The sequence below is a fragment of the Eschrichtius robustus genome, chromosome 19 (genome assembly GCF_028021215.1).
Source record: "Eschrichtius robustus isolate mEscRob2 chromosome 19, mEscRob2.pri, whole genome shotgun sequence".
Classification (NCBI taxonomy): Eukaryota; Metazoa; Chordata; class Mammalia; order Artiodactyla; family Eschrichtiidae; genus Eschrichtius; species Eschrichtius robustus.
In genome coordinates, this window is record NC_090842.1 from 3,741,807 (window position 1) to 3,765,519 (window position 23,713).

Sequence of the window (23,713 nt, forward strand, 5' to 3'; positions counted from 1 at the left end):
TGGAGGATGTGACTACAATTTGAACACGCATCTCCTGTGGGCAAATCCCACTTTGCTCTCCAATAAACTGCTCCCACAGAGATGGTTCCATCTGTGGGGCTGAGGAGCAGAGAGAGGGGGGCAAAGGATCCCATATGAGAGGAGAGGGATGTGGGTAGCAGGCACAGATTGCACCTTCTGGGGATCTGGCCGCCAGGCATGGTGGTGAGTGGACAAAGGACGGAGCAGGTGGTCTCGTAGAAGCGTGTGAGAACACGAACAGGCATCGGGTTCCCTGGCCCTGTGAGGAGGCGCTTCACACACACTGCTCTTTCCTTCCTCAACAGAGCCTGGCACTCAGGATTGCTATCCTTCCTCCCTCTTATAATGGAAGAGTCAGAGGTCCCAAGTGGCACACAAGTCCCAAGATGTAGTAAGGCAAGCGGTCGAGGGCACAGCCTTCAGGGTCAGGCGGACTAGCTTTGAGCCTGGCTCTGTAACTTCCCAGCCTCAGGTTCCCCATCTGTAAGATGGGAACAGCACTGGCAACCTCACAGGCACCTGTTACGTGCTAAAGCGTGCTAGCTGTTATTATGACTACTGCTCTTATTACATCGTAAGAACTAGCACCTGCACAGAAATGATGGCTTATATTGATCAAGCATTTTCCAGATGTCAGATACTTTGTTAAAGTTTTCGTAACTCTGAGCCCAGTTTTTTTTTTTTTGAACTCCAGTTCAAGCGCCCTTTCCACGATATTATACCATCTCATTGGAAGAAACAGTCTGTGGAGAGGAAAAAATCGAAGATGCTCAAAAATAAGGTTCTGGCCCCTTGGCCACCGCAGCTCTTGTCCCCGCCGGCACTCTCCGCCGCGTCGCCCGGCAGCCGCAATATGTAGCAGGGTGGCGGGAAATGGCAGCTTCACCGTCGCCTCGATGCCCGAGAGGAAGCCTGGCTCCACCGAGGGGGCGGCGAAGGAGGAGCCCAAGAGGAGATCGGCGAGCTTGTTAGCTAAACCGGCTCCTGCAGAAATGGAAACGCAGCCCAAAAAGCCGGCAGGAAAGAATGAATCTTCAGACACGAAAGTGCAAACAAAAGGGAAAAGGGGAGCAAAAGGAAAACAGGCTGAAGTGGCTAACCAGGAGACTAAAGAAGATGTACCTGCAGAAAATGGAGAAACTAAAAACGAGGGCAGCCCAGCCTTTGATTAAGCAGGAGAGAAAGAAGCCAAGTCTGATTACTGTCACACCCCTGGTCTTATCAGTGGTCCCTGTCTCCCGCACAATCCAGAGGAATATTTTTATCAACTATTTTGTAAATGCCAGTTTTTTAGGAGCTCTAGAAACATGTTTTAAAAGGAGGGAATCCCCCCCATCCCATTTTTTAAGTGTTAAAAAAATTTTTTTTTTAAGAGGTGAAATCATTTGCTGGTTGTTTATTTTTTGGTACAACCAGAAGATAGTAGGATATTGAATGTGGGAGGCTTTGATTGTCTTCGGTGTCAGCTTAACATTCCATAGATGGGGGTAACTTTTATGTCCTATAATACAAAGCATACTAAATGGCAGTTTGGAGTCAGTTGTGCATTTAATGTCTTGAACACTTTTCTTTTTTAATTTTTGTTGGAGTGTAGTTGCTTTACAATATTGTGTTAGTCTATACTGTACAGCAAGGTGAATCAGCTCTGCATATTCATACATCCCCTCTTTTTTGGATTTCCTTCTAATTTAGGTCACCACAGAGCACTGAGTAGAGTTCCCTGTGCTACACAGTAGGTTCTCATCAGTTGTCTATTTTATACATAGTATCAATAGTGTGTATATGTCAATCCCAATCTCCCAGTTCATCCCACCCACCCCGACCTCCAACACTTTAAATTACTTCTCTTCCCATGTTGTTTTTGGTAGAATTTTTCCTAAAGCAAACCACTCACTCCTTGACCTTGGCTCTCCTGGTCAGAATTTTGTGTGCTCTGTAACATCTTTGGTCCTGGTAGTACAGTTCTAGTAACTTTGTTAATGTACTGTGAACGATGGACAATTTGAGTATGTACAGTATATGATATTAAATTGTGAATGAGTGGGACTTATGATGGAACAGCATATCAATATTTGAAGATATTGGTACTTGCTATCCTGTTAAGGAAAATTTGCCTCCAAATTTTAAGCTGTAAAGTCACTGGAATAACTAACTGTTCAGAAAAGAATCACAACTACATGATTTTTTAGATATTTGGTATGTATGTTAAGAATTGTATACAGGGACTTCCCTGGTGGTGCAGTGGTTCAGAATCCGCCTGCCAATGCAGGCAACACGGGTTCAGGCCCTGGTCTGGGAACATCCCACATGCCACGGAGCAACTAACCCCATGTGCCACAACTACCGAGCCTACGCTCTAGAGCCCGCGTGCCACAACTACTGAAGCCCACGTGCCACAACTACTGAAGCCCACACGCCTAGAGCCCGTGCTCCGCAACAAGAGAAGCCACCGCAATGAGAAGCCCACGCACCGTACCGAAGAGTAGCCCCCGCTCGCCGCAACTAGAGAAAGACCGCGTGCAGCAACGAAGACCCAACACAGCCAAAAATGAATTATTTAATTAATTAACTTTAAAAAAATAAGGTTCTGGCTGAGAGTGAAAGGCAGGAAGAAGGATTGAGCGTAACCAGGATCGCTCTCCTGGGAGTTGGGGGAGGGGGAGGGCGCCGCGTGGCTTGTGGGATCTTAGCTCCCCGACCAGAAATGGAACCCGGGCCCCCTGCAGTGGCAGCACGGAGTCCTAACCACTGGACCACCAGGGAAGCCCCAGTGCTGGAATGTTGAATCCTGCATCTTTGCGGAGGGAGACTCCGGGCTGGGCAGTCTGAGGGACTGGCACGACACAAAGTTTCCGCTTTCAGAGTAAAGGCGGCACTACTGCCGTCCCACCGGAATGGGCCCGTCCCACCGGAAGTCATCCCCAATGAGCTCCGGCCTTCCTGAGACCTTGGGTTTGGGATCGTTTTGAACATGTCTTCCTTCCGCTGACACATCCGAAGCTTCTGATTGTTTGTGTGAGCCCTATGGCATGCGGCCCAGCATGTCTCACCCATAAAAGGGTTTTTGCGGGTTTTTTTAAAAATATATTTTTATTTATTTTTGGCTGTGTTGGGTTTTCGTTGCTGCGCATGGGCTTTCTCTAGTTGTGGCGAGCGGGGGCTACTCTTCATTGTGGTGCGCGGGCTTCTCATTGCGGTGGCTTCTCTTGTTGCGGAGCACGGGCTCTAGGCGCGTGGGCTTCAGTAGTTGTGGCACGCAGGCTCAGTAGTTGTGGCTCGTGGGCTCTAGAGTGCAGGCTTAGTAGTTGTGGCGCACAGGCTTAGTTGCTCCACAGCATGTGGGATCTTCCCAGACCAGGGCTCGAACCCGTGTCCCCTGCATTGGCAAGCGGATTCTCAACCACTGCACCACCAGGGAAGTCCCCATAGAAGGGTTTTGATAAATAGTTGTGGAAGGAATGGAAGGCAAGGATAGGGAGAGCGAGAGAGCAGCCTAGATGGAAAACTGCTAAGGACCAAGATCTTCTTCACAGAGAGTGTTTGTTATGCCAGCATATAAATACGAGGGTTCCAAGATTATACAATTTTTTTCCCTTGGGATTCAGACACAGTGCCTACAGGAACAAGTCTGGCGTCGATGACCTGGGCACACAGGCCTCCTTCAGGTTGAAGAGCTGTGCTAAAAATGGCCTAAGATGTGGAGAACGGGCCGGGCTGCTTCCCCATCAGACAGTGACGCGTGAGCACAGGCTCCGTCCAACAGCTGTTCTTGACCTCTGGCTGTGGACCTCTCTTGACCAACGAAGAGTACTGGGGGTTAGCAGGATTTCTTTTCAGGGTAAATCTTTTTCAATGAAATGAGACCCGCTCCTCCCCCACCCCAATCCTTCTATCACACTCTGAAATTAAGAAGTGGGAACTCTTTGGAAGCCGCACCGAAAGGTGAGTGTTCAGCCTGTCGGACGAGGTCTAAACACAGCTCGCTCCACATGCAGAGCCCGGCATCCCACTCACCTCCCCGCACCGCGGGTGACCTACACTGTGCTTGACCTTCACAAAACCACAGGCACATAAACAGTGTGAGAGAAGACACAGCCGTGAGGTGTCCGCTCTGAAGTGGAGAGTGGCGGAGAACCTCAGAGGGGGAAGTGGCCGTGTCGCTGAAATAGAGCACGTTAGTCAGGAAGGCCCAGCCCAGCTTCCCTCCAACAGCTGCCTTTTGCTATGTTATTAGATCTGGAAACATTCAAGCAAAGAGTGCGACTGAGGGGTCAAAACAGTGACACTCAGGAACAGACAAGCAGAGACCTGGAGAGACGGTGCTTCAAGAAGAGGTTTGTACGGCGCACACAGGTGTGTCTTACTACACCACTGTCGGTGCCCAAAGAATAATGAACAGACACTCCCACGACCTAAAAACTGGAGAGGGTGAAGTGCTACATAGAAATCAACTGATTTCTAAAAGATCTGGAGTTATGTATTCTGTTTTTAAAAGCCCAAATTTGAAACACTAATGCGGATGATAGAATTAATCCTGTACTGGGGGATCTCAGTGATGACATGCTGCAGTGTGTTTGCCATGTGGGATAAAAGAACAATAAAAATTCAAAACAAACACGGAGGCGTAGGGCGTGAGCACTGGGATGCCGGGGTGACACGTGGGCATCTATGTTACAAGGACTCTGGGGGCCAAAAGCAGAGCATGGAGGGGTAATGGGAAAGGTGCTGGGATTCTGGGGAGGGGTTTGGGAAGTTTCAAATATCTAAACCCTGAAGTGCTGTGGTCATGAGGCTGAAGGGAGCAGTGGAGGGACTCGGGCAACGTCAGTGTTAACACAGCAGGCTCGAGACTGGGGTCCCCAGAAGGGCCGCCTTCCAAGGTCAGCCCTCGGCTGGCGTCCGGGAAGGTGGATTTGGGGAGGGTCCCCCCCCCCCAGGACTGAGGAGCGGCTCCCTGCGCCTAAGCCGTGTGAACAGACAGGGCGATTGGGGCCGGACTCCTGCTGTCCTCCTGCGAGTCTGGGGTTTGGGTGCATGTCAGGCAGAGGGTGCTCGTGTGAACGGCCCCCCGAATAAAGACCCCGCGCGCTGAAGCTCTAACGCGTCCCTGACGGACAGCACTGCACACGTGCTGTCACAGCTCGCGGCTGGGGGAATTCAGCGCGTCCTGTGCGACCCCACGAGAGAGGATGCTGGAGCCTGGTTCCCCTGGACTTCACCCCCCCATTCTGTTCCCTTCACGGTGGCAAAACCAGCCCTGGAACCCAGTCGGGTGTCCTAGGTGAGGACGGTAAAGAAGGAAACAGCATTCTTAAGCATACAGCCACACGAAGGCTGATACAAGGCCACAAGCAGATGAATGACAGCTAGGAAGACCTGAAGTGGGTCACAAATTATCACAGGAATGGTTAAAACCAAATAAATAAATAAAACAAGCCATGATCTGCTTTTAAATGGGACTTCCAAAATTACTGTGTTCTGAATGTAAGCTAGATTGATTACCAAATAAAAATAAAAATCAGGATGTGGGTTGTTGTGGGTTAAATTGTCTCCCGAAAAGATATACTGAAGCCCTAACCTCTGGCACCTGTGAATGTGGCCTTATTTAGAAGTAGGGTGTTTGCAGATGTGATCAAATGAAGATGAGGTAGACATCTGGATTGGGGGGCCCTGATGCAATGACTGGTGCCCCAAGAAAAAGAGGGGAGTCTGGACACAGACACGGGGAGAGGGCCATGTGACGATGGAGCCAGAGGTTGGAGCCACGCCTCCACAAATCAAGGAAAGCCCAGGATTTCAGGAGCCACCAGAAGATGAGAGAAAGGCAAGGAAGGAGCCTTCCCTAGAGCCTCCAGAGGGATCAGGGCCCCGCCCTTACTGTCAGACTTCTGGCCCCCAGAACTGTGAGAGAATACACGTCTGCTGTTTTAAGCCACCCACTTTTCAGTACTTTGTCACTGCAGCCCCAGAAGCTAATACACCGACCTGGCTAAGTAGGGTAAGTGGAACGCATCTTGTATCATCCAATGTAAGAGCCAAAGCTTTACCCGCACGACAGGTATTTCATACACACATCACACTTTTTCACTCTGTGTGGCAGAGAATCAGTCAACTTCAGTAAACTGAATGGCATGACTCACAGGTTTTAAATCAATCTATCAATCAGCCGCCTCTGCTCTGGAGAGGCAGCCTCTGACACTCAGCTTCCCAGTCAAAGGCAGGTGACTCAAATCAAGTCCAAATAGGTGGTGAAAGGACACCCTCCCCTGACAGGTGGGTTTGTCTCGGTTACTGGAGTCCGGGGAAAGGGAATCTGTGAGCTTTGAAAGGGGCTGCTCCAGTGTGGGAAAAATGCTTTTAAATTCTATGTGGTCGAATTGAAAGAAACAGGTCTTCACCCTCAAAGCATTTGTCCAGGGCCATTAAAAGTTCAAAGACAGACTTTGGAATCTTAATACCATAGGGCAGATTTTAAGTCACATCCATGCCAGGAGCACCAAAAGGGCCACGACAGGGTCCCTGGCCTGGGGCCAGCTAGGCGTGGACATGTGGATGGGGGTTCACAACCCGGCAGGGGACCAATGCCAAAGAGGCCAGAGCATAAGAAATCTTACGTGGCGTCCAAAGCCCCTCACAACACACTTAAGAGATTCCGGCACCTTCCAGAAGGGACCTTTGAGTTTAGAGTCTCTAACCCCCACATTTGAAGGCTTAGGAAATTCTGTACCCGAGGAAGAAGTCACTCCCCCAGGGTTACACGGAGGGAGGGATGGGCTGGGCCAGTTTGGGGGCTCCCGGCTTCCCGTGTCCTTCTCCCGCTCCATCCACACGCGGCCTGGTGGCCCAGTGATCCACGCAGAGCGCTCTGTGCGCTTCTGTACTCCGCCTAGTCGACAGGTGAGAAAACAGAACTGGAAGAGGCAAAGCTGCCTTCCCAGGACCCCCCGCCTCCCCTCCAGCGAGCGGTGGCGTTGGGACAGAGCCCAGCTCAGCCCGCATTCCCCTGCACAGCCCCACCCCCTGACCCTGGGGAGAAGGATTTGATCCAGCGGAGGGCAGGGGAGTAGAGAGAAAGCTTCAAGAAGGGTTTTCCTTGAGCTTTGGAGGCTGGGGAGTCTGTAGCCGGGCTGAAGGGGTGGAGGGCATCCCCTTGGGTGGGAAGAGGGGAAGGAAAGGAAAGGCCTCTCATGAAGCAGGCCCAGAAGCAAGCCCTCTCCAACCCACTGCTGCAGCAGAGCAAGCGTGGGAGCTGCAGGGGCGTTCAACCCGGCGGGCTCCCCACTAACTGTTATCCTGGGGAAGAATTTACAACCTTGAGGCCGAAAGGGGACACCTGTGTGAGGTGCAGGGTCTCCCCGGTAACTCTGGATATCCAGGCGTTAACCTTTACCTGGCCCCCTGGCCCCCTGTCTCCGGGACCCCGTGAGGATTCGGGGAGGCTCACTGAACTCCAAAGACCTAGAGTAGAGGCTGCCTGTCCCTGCACTTTGAAACCCAGCCCGCGCCCTCTCCTCGGGGACCCTGTGGAGATGGGACAGGGAACAGGGTCCCCGGCTCTGCCCCGGCCAGCAAGTGCACGTGGGAGGTCACCCGCACCCCATGCCCCCTCTGCCCACAGCGGGACGGGCTCCTGGTCTCTGGGCTCCACGCTACAAGGTGGCTGGAGGTGAATGTACCTGCCCAGGCGGCAGGACTTCCAGAAATGGATTTTGACAGAGGACGTCTCGGGGACAATGGCGAGAGAGTCTTTTCCCTGGGACTCAGGACTGTTTCTTGCTTCCAGCTTGTCGGTAAAAGCAGTGGCCCTGAGCTCCCACCGGCAGGGAGCTCTTGGCTTTGACTTCCCACGAGTTCGATGGTCCCGTGCTCACCCCGAGTTTTGGAGGTGGCTGCGTGGCCCTCTGCAGGCAGGGGTGGGAGGGCGCAGAAAGACTCTGCTGAAAGGCGTCCCCACCCCCCGACCCCCGGCCACCCCTCTGATGGGGACTCCTCACTGGGATCCTTTCATATGGCCAACGTAGTGAGTGCCCCCTGCACCAGACGTGGTCCCGGTTGAGGGCTCTGTGTCTGCAGAGAGAAGGGCAGGCCGAGCTAAGGGGACCCACACCACCGACCTCCAAAGGAAAGAGGAGGGACCGTCCCGGACGTGGGGAGAGCAGTGAGGTGTCCTGCGTGGGGAAGGAAGGAGGGGGCTTGGAGGCGCCAGAAGGTCCTGAGAGGGGCCTCCAAAGGGAAGGGGGATGCAGTCAACGTCTAGTGCATAGTGCGAGGGGGTTTACACACACGGCCCCTTTGATCCCCCAGCGACCCTGTGCCCTAGATCTAATCACCCAAGTTAACAGAAGGGGGGAGGGTCTGAGGGGCTGGTGCCTTGCCCGATGACAATAGCATCCAGCTCAGGCCGGGCAGCCGTGGACCCCTGCCTTCCCCTGCACCCCCAGCCCTCTGAGAGCCAACACTCACGGCCAGACGGGCCACTCCCACGTCCCCATCCAGGCCGGGACAGGCGCTGGCACGCAGAGCCCCGCTCCCAGCTGCCGCGCCAGCCGCAGGACAGGGACCACAGCCCCATGGCCAGGCTTCCAGCTGCGCTGGGCAGCAGCAGCCCTGGGAACGAGGGCCGATGGGGAACTGAAAGAGCGCAGCCTGACCCAGCTGGAGTGCGGAGCCCAGTTCCCAGGGACCCAGCGAGGACAAGGTCAAGACCACACTGGTGTTTGTTTTGTTCTTCGTTCATTTCTGGAGCGCCATCTGCCCCCCCGTACTGGTGCACCCACCTGCCCGTCCCCAGGGCCCCCGCAGAGCCTGGCCAACAGCACACAGCAGGCCTGTCCTCATCAACCGACCCCCTGGAGCTGGGGCGAGCGGCACCGAGGTGGAGACTGAGCCCCCAGAGGGCCCGTCACCAGGAGAGGGCAGAGGGTGGGCAGGGACGTGCGGGGCCCATCCGGGGACCCTCGCGCGGGGACAGGTCCAGCGACTTCCTCCTCCCTCCCTCCCAAGCCTCTCAGGTAGGCCGAGTGCTGGGCACCGGGGCCCCTCGGGAAACTCTGACGCTGCTCTCACCTGTGTAGCCCAGAGGACTCGCCCGGCTTCACCTGCCCTGGCTGCCCCGGGCCCTGCACCTCAGGTGTTTGCTGAATCACATCTTACCCCTCTCTTCTGGGACATTCATCAATGCTCACTCTCACTTCATGATCAAGGAACCCTCTGCCCCTCGGTCTCACTGGTACACTCGGCACCACACCAACTGCTTTCTAATGTTCTCAGCTCCTTTCCGGATCCAATCCAGCTGGCACGCTCCTTACTGCATAGAATGGGGGGGAAATGGGTCTTGTCGGTCAAAAACAGGGGCAATGCTTGAGCCCCAGAGCAGCCGATGTCTCTCGAGCTGCCTCTCGCACCCGACGTTGGGTTTCATCTGTTTTCACCCCTATCCTCTAGGGAGTCACCCCAGCTCCCTGCCTGGGAACACAGCTCAGTGGCTCTGAGTGTCGAGGGGCAGGAAAGACTGCTGCCACCCTCTGGGAGGGGACCCCAGGCCATGTCAGAAACTGAACACCCACATCCAGCCCCTGATTCATGAGTTGTCACCTGGGTGAGTCACCCCTGTGGCTCTCAGAGGCTGAGCTGTGAGGCTGGGGGGCTGAGGCCTCACTGCCGGGGGGGGGGGGGGGGGGGCGGAGGAAGGGGAGAGGAAGATGGGGAGGGGAGGGGAAGGTGGGGGAGGGGAGAGGAGGGGAGTGGGAGGGGAAGGTGGGGAGGGGAGGGGAGGGGAGGGGAGGAGGAGGGGAAGAGAGAGCTGAACTTCAGGTCTCCAGAGTCCCTGGCGCTGAGATGGATGACTCGCACTTAACACAAGCGCTGTGGCAGTTTCCTGAGACGGAGGCTTCCAAGGACCCTGAAGCACTTCCGCTTCTAGAAGTCAAGAGCGTTCTCTGTAGACGGGTGAGACGGGGTGGACCCACACCACCCCAGGACGGCCCCTGGAAGCCTAAGGTCATCAACCTTTTTTATAATTTGCCTCTTTCTCCAAAAGATAAAAATTTTTAAATTCCCTTATTCAACATTTTACTTCATGACGAATTCTCAGAACAGCATTCACTCCCACTTCTCAACGTAGCCTGGACTCCAAACTCGAACACAGAATCATTTTTGACTTTGTCACTATTTTATTCTGAGGTCTGGATAGAAACTCAACTGATCTCATAAAGCCAGGAACCTATTTCTGCGAATGACTTTTACGGTGTAAGTCTCCTACTGTTACCATAAGCAAGCGGCCTTTCAGCCTGCTTTTAACAGTGACCTTTTAAATCAACTTTAATGCTGAGCATTTCACTGGCATTTGATTCCATTTGATTCTGCCAACAATTCCGAGGTGGGGGTTATGATCCCCGCGTGACCAAAGAGCCAGCTGACACTCAGTGACCGTGCCTTCCAAACCCTCCGCAGCAGGACTGCTGTCGCCCCCCGCCCCGCACCCCCCGGCCCCCAGCCACAGGACTGAGCTCACATCGTTAGCCCTTTCCAGACCGCTCCGCCCGCTGATGTTTCTAAAGCCCGGGTTTTGACAGCAAAGTGCCATTTTGTAGTGGCTTCAAAGCCCTCAATCTGCAGAGCAGTGGCTCTCTACCCTTTGCAACTCACTTCTTACATTCAATTCTTGCACTGCTCGCTGGAAAACATGAAAAGACTCAAAACTACAGTCAACAAGGTTGCAATGATGCAACCAGGTTCCCAGAGCACAGCAGGTCCCTGGGGGCCACGAGTGACCCTGAGCTGCCCCATTCCTCCGTGGCTCACCCACGGCCATGCGCTGCCTTGACTGTGCTCTCCTGTATGCCGTGCGTCCTCAGGCGAGGCACGGTTGTTGGCTTCAAGGGATACCTTTGAAACTTCCCAAAGGATTCTTTTGCTTATGGCTTCCCTGGAGTAGGGGTTAATTTCCGCCCCTCTGTGTGTGCAGTGAGAGGACAAGTGACCTTCAGCCCAGTCCATCAGGGTTCCAGACCCACGGGGGGGGGGGGGCACCCCTTTCCAACTCCACGTTTGGTGAGGCCACGTTGGCAGCTTGAGATCAGCCTTGGTGGGAGCGCTTCCACGGTAATGGGCCGGCACTAAGGAATCAGGGCTCTCCCCCAGGCCAGTTGGCTGCTAAATCTACCAGCACCCACCAGAGGAAGGAGCCAGCACTGGGCTTATTGTCCAGTGAGGGGTTGAATTAGGAGCTCCAAGACCCCCTTCTGGCTTCAGAACCAACATTCTCCAACACACAGCACAAGGGGACTCAGAGGAAGGGCCCAGAAGGCCGGAGCTGCCAACGGGTTTCCTTTGAGAACTGCCCTCCTTCTTCCCCAGGCGGCAGGTGTCAGCACCTGCACGCCTGCAGGAGCTCAGGCTGCTTAAGTGTCTGGCGGGGCTGTCTGACAGGCCCCCGAGACAGAGGGCCTCGGCCTGCCATGACTCTCCTAGCTGAGCACTTGCTTTCTGTTCGTTATTCATAAAGGACGTCCTACCTTCCAGAAGGGCTGGGGGGATGCGAGCAAGGAGTTTCCATCCCCAGAATCCCAAACCCCATCCTGACACCCCAACAAGCAGCATCTGCCACTGCGGAGAAGGATCTGGAATGTGGACCTCAGGGTGGCTGGGGAGACCAGGTAGCCCTCCCCAGGAGGCCTCCTGGGGTGGCCTTCGTCCCCTCGTCCCCTTAATTCTGCTCCTCCGGGGTCTGCCAGTCTCAAAGACGCAGAACAAGTGCAGACCCCAGCTCGCTAGCCGAGCTTGGGAACCCAGAAGACTGCTGCATTGATCATTACTGAAGATTCCGCGTGTCGGGGGACCAGGAGACGCCTGTCAGCGTTACCTGTGCAGTCTCTCCCTCTAGATGGATCTGCACAGGAAGCCGGGTCATAAACAGGCAGTGTCTCGGCAGGCGCAGGGCCAGACAGCAGGGGCTGCATGAAGCAGACGCTCCGCAGCCCCAGCTAAGAGGTCTGGGTCCTCCATCCTGCGGTGGACGGGCATCCGCGGCCAGTGGGCCCGGAACATTGTGGGGCAGAGCTGATACCCACCGCCCTGGGCACCCCCTGGAGGGGCCGGGCCTCTGGGACTCTCCCTTCCCCAGATGCGGGCCAAGTCCCTCCCTCTGCCGTGGAAACCCGTCTTCCTTCAGCTACGCGACACCCTCGTGGGGCCGCCCAGTCTGTGTAGGGGTGGAAACCACGCCTGACTCTTGGCCTGCGTATCTCTGCTCCGGTCTGGTCCACCAGACGGACGTGCTGTCCAGGTCAAGCCTCTGTCCCTGCAGGCTGTGGACACTGGGCAGGTGACAGACGGCCGCCAGCCTCTGCTTGCTGGGCTGCGGGTGCAGAAGCTTGAAGGACTGGGCAAGCCCAGGGAACTCTTGCGATTGCACCTGGCACAGACCGATCACGCGCAACAAAGGTTAATGACCACCACGTGCGGGATCCCAGGCTTCACTCCCCTACACCTTGCCAGTTTTCAGGAACTCCTTCGTGGACCAGAAGAGTCTCCGATCTCTATTCTTGGAAGTGCACTTAGAGGTGTGGGAGGTTGTCCCCCCACACCCCAAACGCCCAGAGAAAAGCCATCGTGTTGCCTCTTTCAGAGCTTTCAATGTGAAAGTGCTTTATAACACTGAGTTGAAATCTGCCTCCCCGGACCTTCCCCCCAGGGTCCCACACCAGTCTAATTCCTAACTCCTCCCTGGCAGGACAGCCTCTGCAAGGCTTAGGTTTCCCCACAGGGCTGCCCCTTGAGGTCAACACCTCCATCCTCTTCACCTCATACATACAGCTCCTCACTCCCCACTGGCTTGGACTCTGGCTGCACCTCTCGGATGCATCTCCTGGTAATCGCGGGAGACTACCATCAGGCGAGAACTGGGGCACCACCCCATCCCAGTCCCCAGAGGCGCCCAACATTAAGAGCTGGCATGCATCCTTGCAGAGGATTCTCTCAGAGAGAGAAGCTACTTTTCAAACAAATGAACTGTAAGGCGGAGTGTTATGTCCCTTCTATGCATTCTACTCAAAACAAAAGGACTGGCTCTGTCTCCTCCTTTCTCCTTCTTGCTGGCTAGAATGCAGACATGATGGCTGGAGCTCGAGCAGCCATCTTAGACCATGAGGCACTGTGCTAGGAATGACAGAACAGCACAATAGGAGAAGCTTGAGGTACTGATGACCATATAGTAGCCACACCAGCCTGGAGCTGCTACCTCTGGAGTTTTCTTTTTTAATATGAGGAAGGGAAATGATCTGTCTGGTGAAAGACCTGTTTTTCTCTCTCATTTCTTTCCCTATTCTTCCTTCACTCCCCCTTTCCTTCTCTCCCTTCTTTCCTCTTTCCCTTCCCTCCCTCCACTCCTCTCACTTTCCCTCCATCCTTTTTTGCACTCAAACTTAATTCTAACTGATACTCAGCCTGACACTGTTTCCATTTCAACCAGTAAAGCAGATCAAGTAGGAAAATAAATTGAGCGGAGCGGCCCCGCCACCTGCTCTGTAGGAAAACAACATCCATCAGAAGAGACAGCTTTTTCCAGACAGGCCATGTGCTGAGGAGGAGCAGAGACCAGCGCCGTGGGCCGGAGACACTGCACAGGCGGGTCTGCAGGACAGTCCGTCCTGCAGTGCCCTGGCTCGGCCCAGGACCACAGGCTTTGCACCAGCTTCCCTGGGCACTTGCTCTGCGGGCTGAGCACAGAGGGTGTCACTCACTCACCGACCCGACTCACGGGCTGGCGTGACAGGGTCTCAGCCTGCCAGGCACAGAGCTGGGGGCGTCCATGATTTAAAGAGAGCACGTGGTTCGGGGAGGGGGAAGGAGGGGGGGTGAGCTGAGACCCCTGGTCTAGAACCCATGTGTTAGCCAACCCCCCCCCCCCGCAGTTCCTTCTCAGACCTCAGGCCCTTCACTAAACCTCTGCGTCAGAATCTTCCACCTGCCCCCCATCCTGTCCTCCCTGCCCGGGCAAGGCTGGCCTATGTGGCTCCACTGGCTCGGGGTGGGGATGGGGGGGGGGTGCTGGCTAATGGGGAGCCCCGTGGGAGACTGGAGGGAGGGAGGAGGGCACTGTCGGGCATCTCCCCGCTGGCCACCCTCCCGCCCCCCTGCCCACCACTGGCTGTGGCCCTTCATCAGAGACCCCTGCTCCTCTCAGGGAGACGGGAGCCACACGACTCTCTCCTTCTGGTTCCAGAAACTTCTTCCTTCCCTCGCCCGCTCTGGACTGGGGTGGGGACAGCTCCTCTGCTACCAGCCTGGGGCTCCCAACTCTCCCTTGAGGTTCTGCTCACAGCCACACAGAGGGCCCCTGCACTACCCTAATCTGAGCGGGCCCTCTGCGTGGGGCGGGTAACCTCACCATTTGTAAACGTGGATGGTCACGCCTATTTCCAGGGCTGCAGGGAGAGTTCAGTTGATGATGCAAATAAAAAAGCTGCGTCAGCTCTCACAGGCCCTGCAGACTCGGCGGACCGAAGTCCAGCTGGGTCAGCAGTAGGTCGTGACTGCCAAATGCAAGGGGCAGCAACTGGTAGTCAGACCTGGGGTCCAAAAGAAAGTAGGTGAGAGGCCTGCTGGCTCCTGTGCTCAGGCCATGGGGGGGGGGGCCGTGTTCACTGCGGGCCTCGCACCCGCAGACCAGGCTGTGATGAGAGCGGGGCTGGCGCGGGGTCGGGGGCCGGGGCAGCGGGGGAGCTGGAAGGGCCACGGCTGGTATCTGGAGACGGGAGGCTGTGCGGGACCCGAGAGCTTCTTCACTGCTTCTGTGACCCGCTGGGTGGACAAGCTTTAGAGCTCATGGCTCCCGCCAGCAGGACTGGGTAGGTGGAAGCTGCAATGAGGTGGATTTGGTTCAAAAGGAAGAAGAAATTTCTAGCGATTCGAGCTTTCTAAAATAGAATGCCTCCCACAGGGACCAAGGTCCCTGCACAAGGATACTCACTGCGCTGCTGTTGGGGGAAAGTAGAGGCAGATTAAGGGACCATGAATAAAACTGTCACATCATGGGACAACTGAGCCACATTCAGAGAGGAGGGGTCTGTAGGCCCTGCTGTGGGACAAGCTCTGTCATAGATGGTTCAGTGACAAAAGCGACTTCCAGAAATGCAGGGGTACTTGAAGATGAAAGTAAATAATGATAGTAACAGGGTCTGGCTTTGAATAAAATAGGAATCCACGAATGCACATTGATATCAGTGGATAAACGTGGACAGACCTCCATCATGAACCAACCCCCCCAAACACAGGATTCCCTTAGAAGAACTCAGCATTATTTCTGTGATCTTCCAGCCAAAATGCGTAACTTGCTGTGAGGAAACATCAGACAAACCCAAACTGAGAGGCATTTGACAAAAGACTAGTTTGGAATATTCAAACATGTCGAGGCTGCGAATGCCAAGGAAAGACCCAAGAACTGATCCAGATTGGCGACAGGCCATCGTGTGATCCTGGACAGGGTCCCACCCCAAGAGCAAGAGGCTGGAGCCATGGGTCCCATCTGTTGGGAAACCTGAATGGGGTCTCTGGGTGAAGGGTGCACAGGAATGCTTTGAAATACTCTTATGTTTCTGTAAGTTCAAAAAAGTTTCAAAGTAAAGAGTAACAATAAATGTAAAGGAGAAAAAACAAGCAAAACATAAAGTGATGGCGGTGACTGCCATGCCTCCCGCCCAATGCAATGTCACAGGAAGGACATGGTGCCCTCTGAGCCCTTCCTGCCAAAAACTGAACTCGAGTCGGGTCCAGCTTGGGGGAAAGAGGGACACACAGAGGCCCACCATCCACGTCAGCATGTGAGACATTCTCCAGCACAACGACCCAGTTTCTTCAACAAACAAATGGCCAGAGAGAGAAAAAAGAATTAAAGGAGACTTACAGCAGCCTTTCTTGGATCCTAATTCGAGCAAACCAACTTCAGGAAGACGTTCACGAGAAAATCAGAGCAACGTGGACCCTGCTTAGATACTGGACAATACAAGGGAATTACTGTTAAGTTGTCTGCATGGGATCATGCTATGGCTATGATGCTTTTTTTAAAAAAGTCCTCATCTTTAAGAGAACTTCGACACATCTGTGGACAAAACAAGATGATGTCTGGAATTTGCTCAAAAACACCTGAGCAAATGTGCATCGACAGATGAATGGATAAACAAAATGCGGGATGCACATACGATGCGGTATTATTCAGCCTTCAAAAGGAATGAAGTGCTGACACCTGCTACAACTTCAGGGAATCTTGAAAACATTGTGCTAAGTGAAAGAAGACAGACACAGAAGGCCAAGTATTTTTATTCCACTTATATGAGGCACCTAGATAGTCAAATTCATAGACACAGAAAGTGGAATAGAGGTTCCCAGAGCCGGGGGAGGGAGAAGGGGGAGTTAGTGCTTAATGAGGACAGAGTTTCAGTTTGGGAAGATGAAAAATTTCTGGAGACGATGATGGTGATGATTGCAGAACAATGTGAATGTGCCTAATGACACTGAACTGAGCCCTTAAATGGTTAAAAATGGTAAGTTTTATGTTATGTATATTCTACCACAATAAAAAAAAAAAATACCGGGGGTGGGGTGCGGAGTGGGGGCGCGGTGAGCCACAGGCTGATACGCGTTGAAACTGAATGATGAGAATCTGGTGATTCCTTTTACGATTCACTCTACTCTTACGCACGTTTGAAATGTTTCCACACTGAAACGCTTTCTTAAAACCTTACAAATAAAACAACAGTCCAAACACCCAGGGCTGACAAGCACAGCTATGAAAACCACAGCAGCATGGAAAATGCTCGTGAGATTATGTTCGGTCAAAAGCTGGCTCTCCAATTATGTCTACACTATGTTTAAATCACATGCAAAAATATGAATTGAGGAAAAAAGTCTGGAAGGACACATACCAAAATTACAATAGCTGTAGTGTTCGGATGGTGGGATTGTAGGTAAATTTTGTTTTCTTTTTCTGAACTTTCTCTAACAGAGTTACTTGTATAGGTTTTAGAAATAAATTACATACACCCCAGGGCAGGCAGTCACAGGAGAGAGGTTGTTAAGAAGCAAGCTATGAGAAGGGTGCCCGTTGATAAGGTAGCAATCCTTCTGGAGAGTTCTGGGACTTCTTGGGAGAGGCAGGCTGAAGCGTGACCCGAGGATTTAGGGAAGAGCCACCAGCCCAGGGCAAGGGGTCAGCGCCTTCCGCCCATGCCTCTCTGACCCTGGGGTGTGAGGGGGGCTTCCCCCAGGGCCGGCCCCTCCCTGACGTACAATGGGTGCAGGACGGTGGCGGCCCGGGCCTGACCCCAAGGCGCCCCCTGCACAGGAGGGCCCCCTCGAGCCGGGCTGGGGGTGCTTCCTGTGCAAACGCCCGGCGGCTGTGGCGTCCAGGGCTGTGGTCGCCCGGCCCCAATCTGGGCTCCTGTTGCTCAACACGCCGTGCTTTTCCTGTTCCCCTTTCCCGACGGCACAGCCTGGGCAGCAGGGGCCGGGGGCTCTGTGGGTTCACCGCACGGCGCACCCCCCCGGAGCTGTTTCCACGTCTCTGATTGTTTTTTCCCTCCCTGGGTTGCTAAACAGCTTATGAAGAAACCCCTTTCTTTTGCTTTTTTATTCCGGGGCAGGAATCCAGCACCGTCTGTTTGCCGAGAGGCTGTGCCCTCCAGCCAAGGTGGCAGGACAGGCCCCGGGGCCCCCCAAGGCCCAGGTCGGGCAGCTCCCCTCCTCCCGCCCCCTGAGGAATGGCACCCAAACCTGTCCAGAGGTCGCACGATAATAATAACAGCTAACATGTACCGAGGCGGCGGGAGCTGGCCCCCTCCGTCCTCCCGACAGCCCCCCCCAAGTGGGCCCGCCGTGACCCCAGTGTTTTGAGGAGGAAGCTAGAGCAGGGCAGGGAGGTGACACAGTCAACCCAGGTCAGGCGGGGGAGAGGGGGTCGACCAGAAGCAGGACTCAGCCGCTCACCCTCAAGGGTCCCCCTGCACTGTCCCAGATGCCCAAGTGCCCCCAAGGCCACACGAAGGCTGCAGGTACAGGAGGTCTCGGGGGTCCTTTGGAAAAGTGAAGACTCACCCTGAGGTCACCCCTTTTGGAAGGAAATTTCAAGGGGCGGAGAAAAATGCCCACAGGGAAAAACACCTGTGTCAAGGAGAGCCTCACTTCTGGGGGAGGGAGGGGCCAACTGAGAAGAGGTCCCAGGTAATGTTTTGTTCCTTACACCACGTGACGGGTCCATGGGGTTCACTGTGGTATCTTGCGTAGAGGTTTCTATGTCTGAAATATTTCATAACAATTTTAAAGCAAAAAACAAACCAACCAACCCAACTGCACAGGCCTTTTCTCTAACACTGAGTCAACACTCTGAAGAATATTAGGCAAGTGGCTGACGATCTTTGCAGCAGACACTGGACTCCAGTATTTATCCCAAGACACCTCCTCAGGATTGAAGCCTCTAGCAGACAAAACCGGAGTGGAGCGAGGCCCTCCCTGACCGTGGAATCGTGGCTTTGATGACGGCCAGCCACAGCACCCTCCGGCTCCGAGGGAGGCCCCCTAACCCTGTGACAGGTCTGCCCTCCCCTCCCTTACAAGACCCCCAGGGAGACTACCAACCACGCTAATACAGCAAGCCGGCCTCGGAGGAACCTGCCGTATTTTTCAAGCCCAAGAAAAGAAAAATTCTGGCTGCTCAGACATCTGAAACAAACATTGGCTTTTCTGATTCTGAGACCCACAGGGATCTTTATTACATAAACATCTGAAGGATCTGCTCTGTGCAAATGGACAAAAATACATAATTCACTTACAACATAAATAGCTCAGCGTTCCACTGCTCCAGCCCTGGTTATATATTATTTTTTTTCCAGTTGTTATTATTTCGCTTTTTCCAGAATGGAAATTAGACTTTATAAGATTACATTTCAAGTAGTCCATGTATGGACCATATTTCTCAGCTTTATACCAAACTACGTGAAAAGTTGTAGTAGTCTAATATGTGAACCTGTGATAAAATGTTTATTAGAATGAATTTAATGAATATTGGCATCAATATTTTTTTAACATCTTTATTGGAGTATAATTGCTTTACAATGGTGTGTTAGTTTCTGCTGTATGATAAAGTGAATCAGCTATACATATACATATATCCCCATATCTCCTCCCTCCTGCATCTCCCTCCCATCCTCCCTATCCCACCCTTCTAGGTGGTCACAAAGCACCGAGCTGATCTCCCCATGCAATGCAGCTGCTTCCCACTAGCTAGCTATTTTACTTGGTAGTGTATATATGCCCATGCCACTCTCTAACTTCGTCCCAGCTAACCCTTCCCCCTTACCATGTCCTCAACTCCATTCTCTATGTCTGTGTCTTTATTCCTGTCCTGCCCCTAGGTTCTTCAGAACCATTTTTTTTTTTTAGATTCCAAATATATGTGTTAGCATACAGTGTTTGTTTTTCTCTTTCGGACTTGCTTCACTCTATGACAGACGCTAGGTCCATCCATCTCACTACAAATAACTCAATTTCGTTTCTTTTTATGGTTAATATTCCATTGTATATATGTGCCACATCTTCTTTATCCATTCATCTGTCGATGGACACTTAGGTTGCTTCCATGTCCCGGCTATTGTAAATAGAGCTGCAATGAACATTGTGGTACATGACTCTTTCTGAATTATGGTTTTCTCAGGGTATATGCCCAGTAGTAGGATTGCTGGGTCGTATGGTAGTTCTATTTTTAGTTTTTTAAGGAACCTCCATACTGTTCTCCATAGTGGCTGTATCAATTTACATTCCCACCAACAGTGCAGGAGGGTTCCCTTTTCTCCACACCCTCTCCAGCATTTATTGTCTGTAGATTTTTTGATGATGGCCATTCTGACTGGTGTGAGGTGATACCTCATCGTAGTTTTGATTTGCATTTCTCTAATGATTAGTGATGTTGAGCATCCTTTCACATGTTTGTTGGCAATCTGTATATCTTCTCTGGAGAAATGTTTATTTAGGTCTTCTGCCCATTTTTGGATTGGGTTGTTTGTTTTTTTGATATTGAGCTGCATGAGCTGCTTATATATTTTGGAGACTAATCTTTTGTCAGTTGCTTCATTTGCAAATATTTTCTCCCATCCTGAGGGTTGTCTTTTCATCTTGTTTATGGTTTCCTTTGCTGTGCAAAAGCTTTCAAGTTTCATTAAGTCCCATTTGTTTTTTATTTTTATTTCCATTTCTCCAGAAGGTGGGTCAAAAAGGATCTTGCTGTGATTTATGTCATAGAGTGTTCTGCCTGTGTTTTCCTCTAAGGGTTTTATAGTGTCTGGCCTTACATTTAGGTCTTTAATCCATTTTGAGTTTATTTTTGTGCATGGTATTAGGGAGTGTTCTAATTTCATTCTTTTACATGTAGCTGTCCAGTTTTCCAAGCACCACTTATTGAAGAGGCTGTCTTGTCTCCACTGTATATTCTTGCCTCCTTTATCAAAGATAAGGTGACCATAGGTGCGTGGGTTTATCTCTGGGCTTTCTATCCTGTTCCATTGATCTATATTTCTGTTTTTGTGCCAGTACCATACTGTCTTGATTACTGTAGCTTTGTAGTATAGTCTGAAGTCAGGGAGCCTGATTCCTCCAGCTCCGTTTTTCTTTCTCAAGATTGCTTTGGCTATTCAGAATCTTTTGTGTTTCCATACAAATTGTGAAATTTTTTGTTCTAGTTCTGTGAAAAATGCCACTGGTAGTTTGATAGGGATTGCACTGAATCTGTAGATTGCTTTGGGTAGTAGAGTCATTTTCACAATGTTGATTCTTTCAATCCAAGAACATGGTATATATCTCTCCATCTGTTTGTATCATCTTTAATTTCTTTCATCAGTGTCTTATAGTTTTCTGCATACAGGTCTCTTGTCCCTTAGGTAGGTTTATTCCTAGGTATTTTATTCTTTTTGTTGCAGTGGTAAATGGGAGTGTTTCCTTAATTTCTCTTTCAGATTTTTCATCATTAGTGTATAGGAATGCAAGAGATTTCTGTGCATTAATTTTGTATCCTGCTACTTTACCAAATTCATTGATTAGCTCTAGTAGTTTTCAGGTAGCGTCTTTAGGGTTCTCTATGTATAGTATCATGTCATCTGCAAACAGTGACAGTTTTACTTCTTCTTTTCCGATTTGTATTCCTTTATTTCTTTTTCCTCTCTAATTGCTTGGCTAAAACTTCCAAAACTATGTTGAATAATAGTGGTGAGAGTAGGCAACCTTGTCTTGTTCCTGATCTTAGTGAAAACAGTTTCAGTTTTTCACCACTGAGAATGATGTTAGCTGTGGGTTTATCATATATGGCCTTTACTATGTTGAGGTAATTTCCCTCTATGCTTACTTTCTAGAGGGTTTTTATCAAAAATGGGTGTTGAATTTTGTCGAAAGCTTTTTCTGCATCTATTGAGATGATCATATGGTTTTTCTCCAATTTGTTAATATGGTTTATCACATTGATTGATTTGCATATACTGAAGAATCCTTGCATTCTTGGGATATATATTATTATTTCAAAAAACTCGTAGAGGATTTTGTGGCCAGTGACCGAGGCTCAGTCACCATGAGCAGAAGTCTGGCAATGAAAGGCTCTGTGTGGAGTAAACGTGGGAAAGCCTGGAGCGGGGCCAGGACACGGGTCCCCAAGGGTCTGCATCCCAGCATCTGGCCACTGGCTCCCTTTTGTGTCAATGGTGTGCCGGTGGCACTGGATTCTGAGGTTCTGCTTTTCGGGATTGCTTCAAGTTGAAAACACTTTTAAGGGAATAACTCGGAGCTATTGCGGATTCGGTTCCAGGCCACGCGAGAAAAAGGGAGTCATGAATCTTTTGGTTTCTCGGTGCACGTAAAAGTTACCTTTACACTCTACTGAGCCTATTAAGTGTGCAACAGTATTATGTCCAAAAAATGTGCAAACCTCAGTTGAAAAACAAAAAAACAATTACAACAGTAACATCTAAGATCGCTGATCACAGAGCACAAACAATAATGAAAAAGTTTGAAATATTGCGAGAATTATCAAAATGTGACACATGGACATAAAGTGAGCAAATGCTGTTGGAAAATGGCACCAATAGACCTGCTCAACACAGGGGTGCCACAAACCTTCAATTTGTAAAAAAAAAAAATGCACCATCTATGAAGCCCAGTAAAGCAAAGCACAATAAAGCCAGGTGTGCGTGCATAGGGGAGCGGGCAAGTGTTTATACCTCTAAGCTCACCTCTCGAACCTCAGCTGTTCATCTATGATTCGGGAGGGGGTGGAGACCAGATCCACAGTTAAAACGTCTCCTCTGATCTCAGATGCCCAGGGTGGGCTTCCAAGGACTTTTTAGCACTTTTTTCAAATCCATTTCAGCCTGAGATTCTTGGTACCTAGAAGATCCATGAAAGAGACCCACTGAGCCCATGTGCTCGACCACATGCTTGTATGTATCTGCATGCTTGTACGTATTTCTGGGGAGAGGATTCTTAGCTTTTGTTGGATTCTCAAAGAGGGTGGTGAGTCCAAAAGTCTTTGAACCTGTCTGTTGGGCCCTTTCTGTTATGAATGACCAAAAAAAAAAAAAAACCCAACTTAAAGTGGCTGGAGTAGATAAAGGAGAAAAAAGGAATTTATTGGCTCATGCAAGCAAAAGGTCCAGGAGACGCTTGGCTTATGTAAAGCTGAATCCAGAAAGCCCAAGTCTCTCTCCGTCTCTGGCTCCACTTTCCTCTTTTGGCTTCAACATCGTCAGGCAGACTCACTATAAGCAGGTCCCACAGTGGGTCCAGACTCACACCCTCACCGTTCCAGATGCAGCAGAAGTCCTGGCATCCAGTGGGTCCAGTGTGGGTCACGTGCGCATTCATGAACAAATCCCTCCGGCACAGGACCAGGACGCTCATCCAGGACGTGGGTTCTCAGCCTCTCCAGCCCATCTCCCCTGCAGCCCCAGAACAGTGGTTCTGCCAGACTCATGAGGATCCCAAGCTGGTGTTTTCCAGGGGACATCTGGGAGGTCTGAGGAAGTGGTAGCCCTAATGGCTGGGAAAGTCCTCCGGGGCAGCCTTGTGACTTGCTTTGCAGGTGACCCCAGCAGGTTCCTGATCAAAGGGAAAACCCCATGAGTCCCTCTCCAGCCTGGCACAGCTACAGCGTGTACAGAAACGCCTGGGAAGCACCAGAAGCCAACTGGCCAGGAAGCCCCAAACATGGAAATGCTGCCTAAACCCCCTGCTGGTCATACCTTCTGGACACACGTGGTCACCTCCAGCCCGTGCTCCCTGGTATGTGGACACTGATTATCTCAGTACCCAACAGAGAAACTAAACCAAAGCCATCCCTAACCAAGCCAGCCTCTGAGCTTGAGTCCTGCCTGACAGCTGTGCCAGGAGCCTCGGGCCATCATGGTTCAAGGTGGAATGCCCAGGCACTGCAGTGGGACAGACCAGGGTTTAGCTCCTGACTCTACCATCTACTAGGCGTGCAGCCTTTGGAAGCTGTTCGGCCTCTCTCAGTGTAGGAACAGATAACTAGACGTCCTACCCCTAGGACTGCAGTGAGCAGTCACTGAGATAATACACAACATAGACGTTAGCGTGATTATTTACTGAGTATCTAATACGTGCCAGGCCATCTCCCAGAAGCTAGGGTTACAGGAGGGAACAA

General features: G+C 51.7%; 1 pseudogene; it reads left to right on the forward strand.

The window, feature by feature from the left end:
• Positions 1-917: 917 nt before the first annotated feature.
• Positions 918-1,193, forward strand: LOC137753717 (non-histone chromosomal protein HMG-14 pseudogene; annotated as a pseudogene).
• Positions 1,194-23,713: the final 22,520 nt, after the last annotated feature.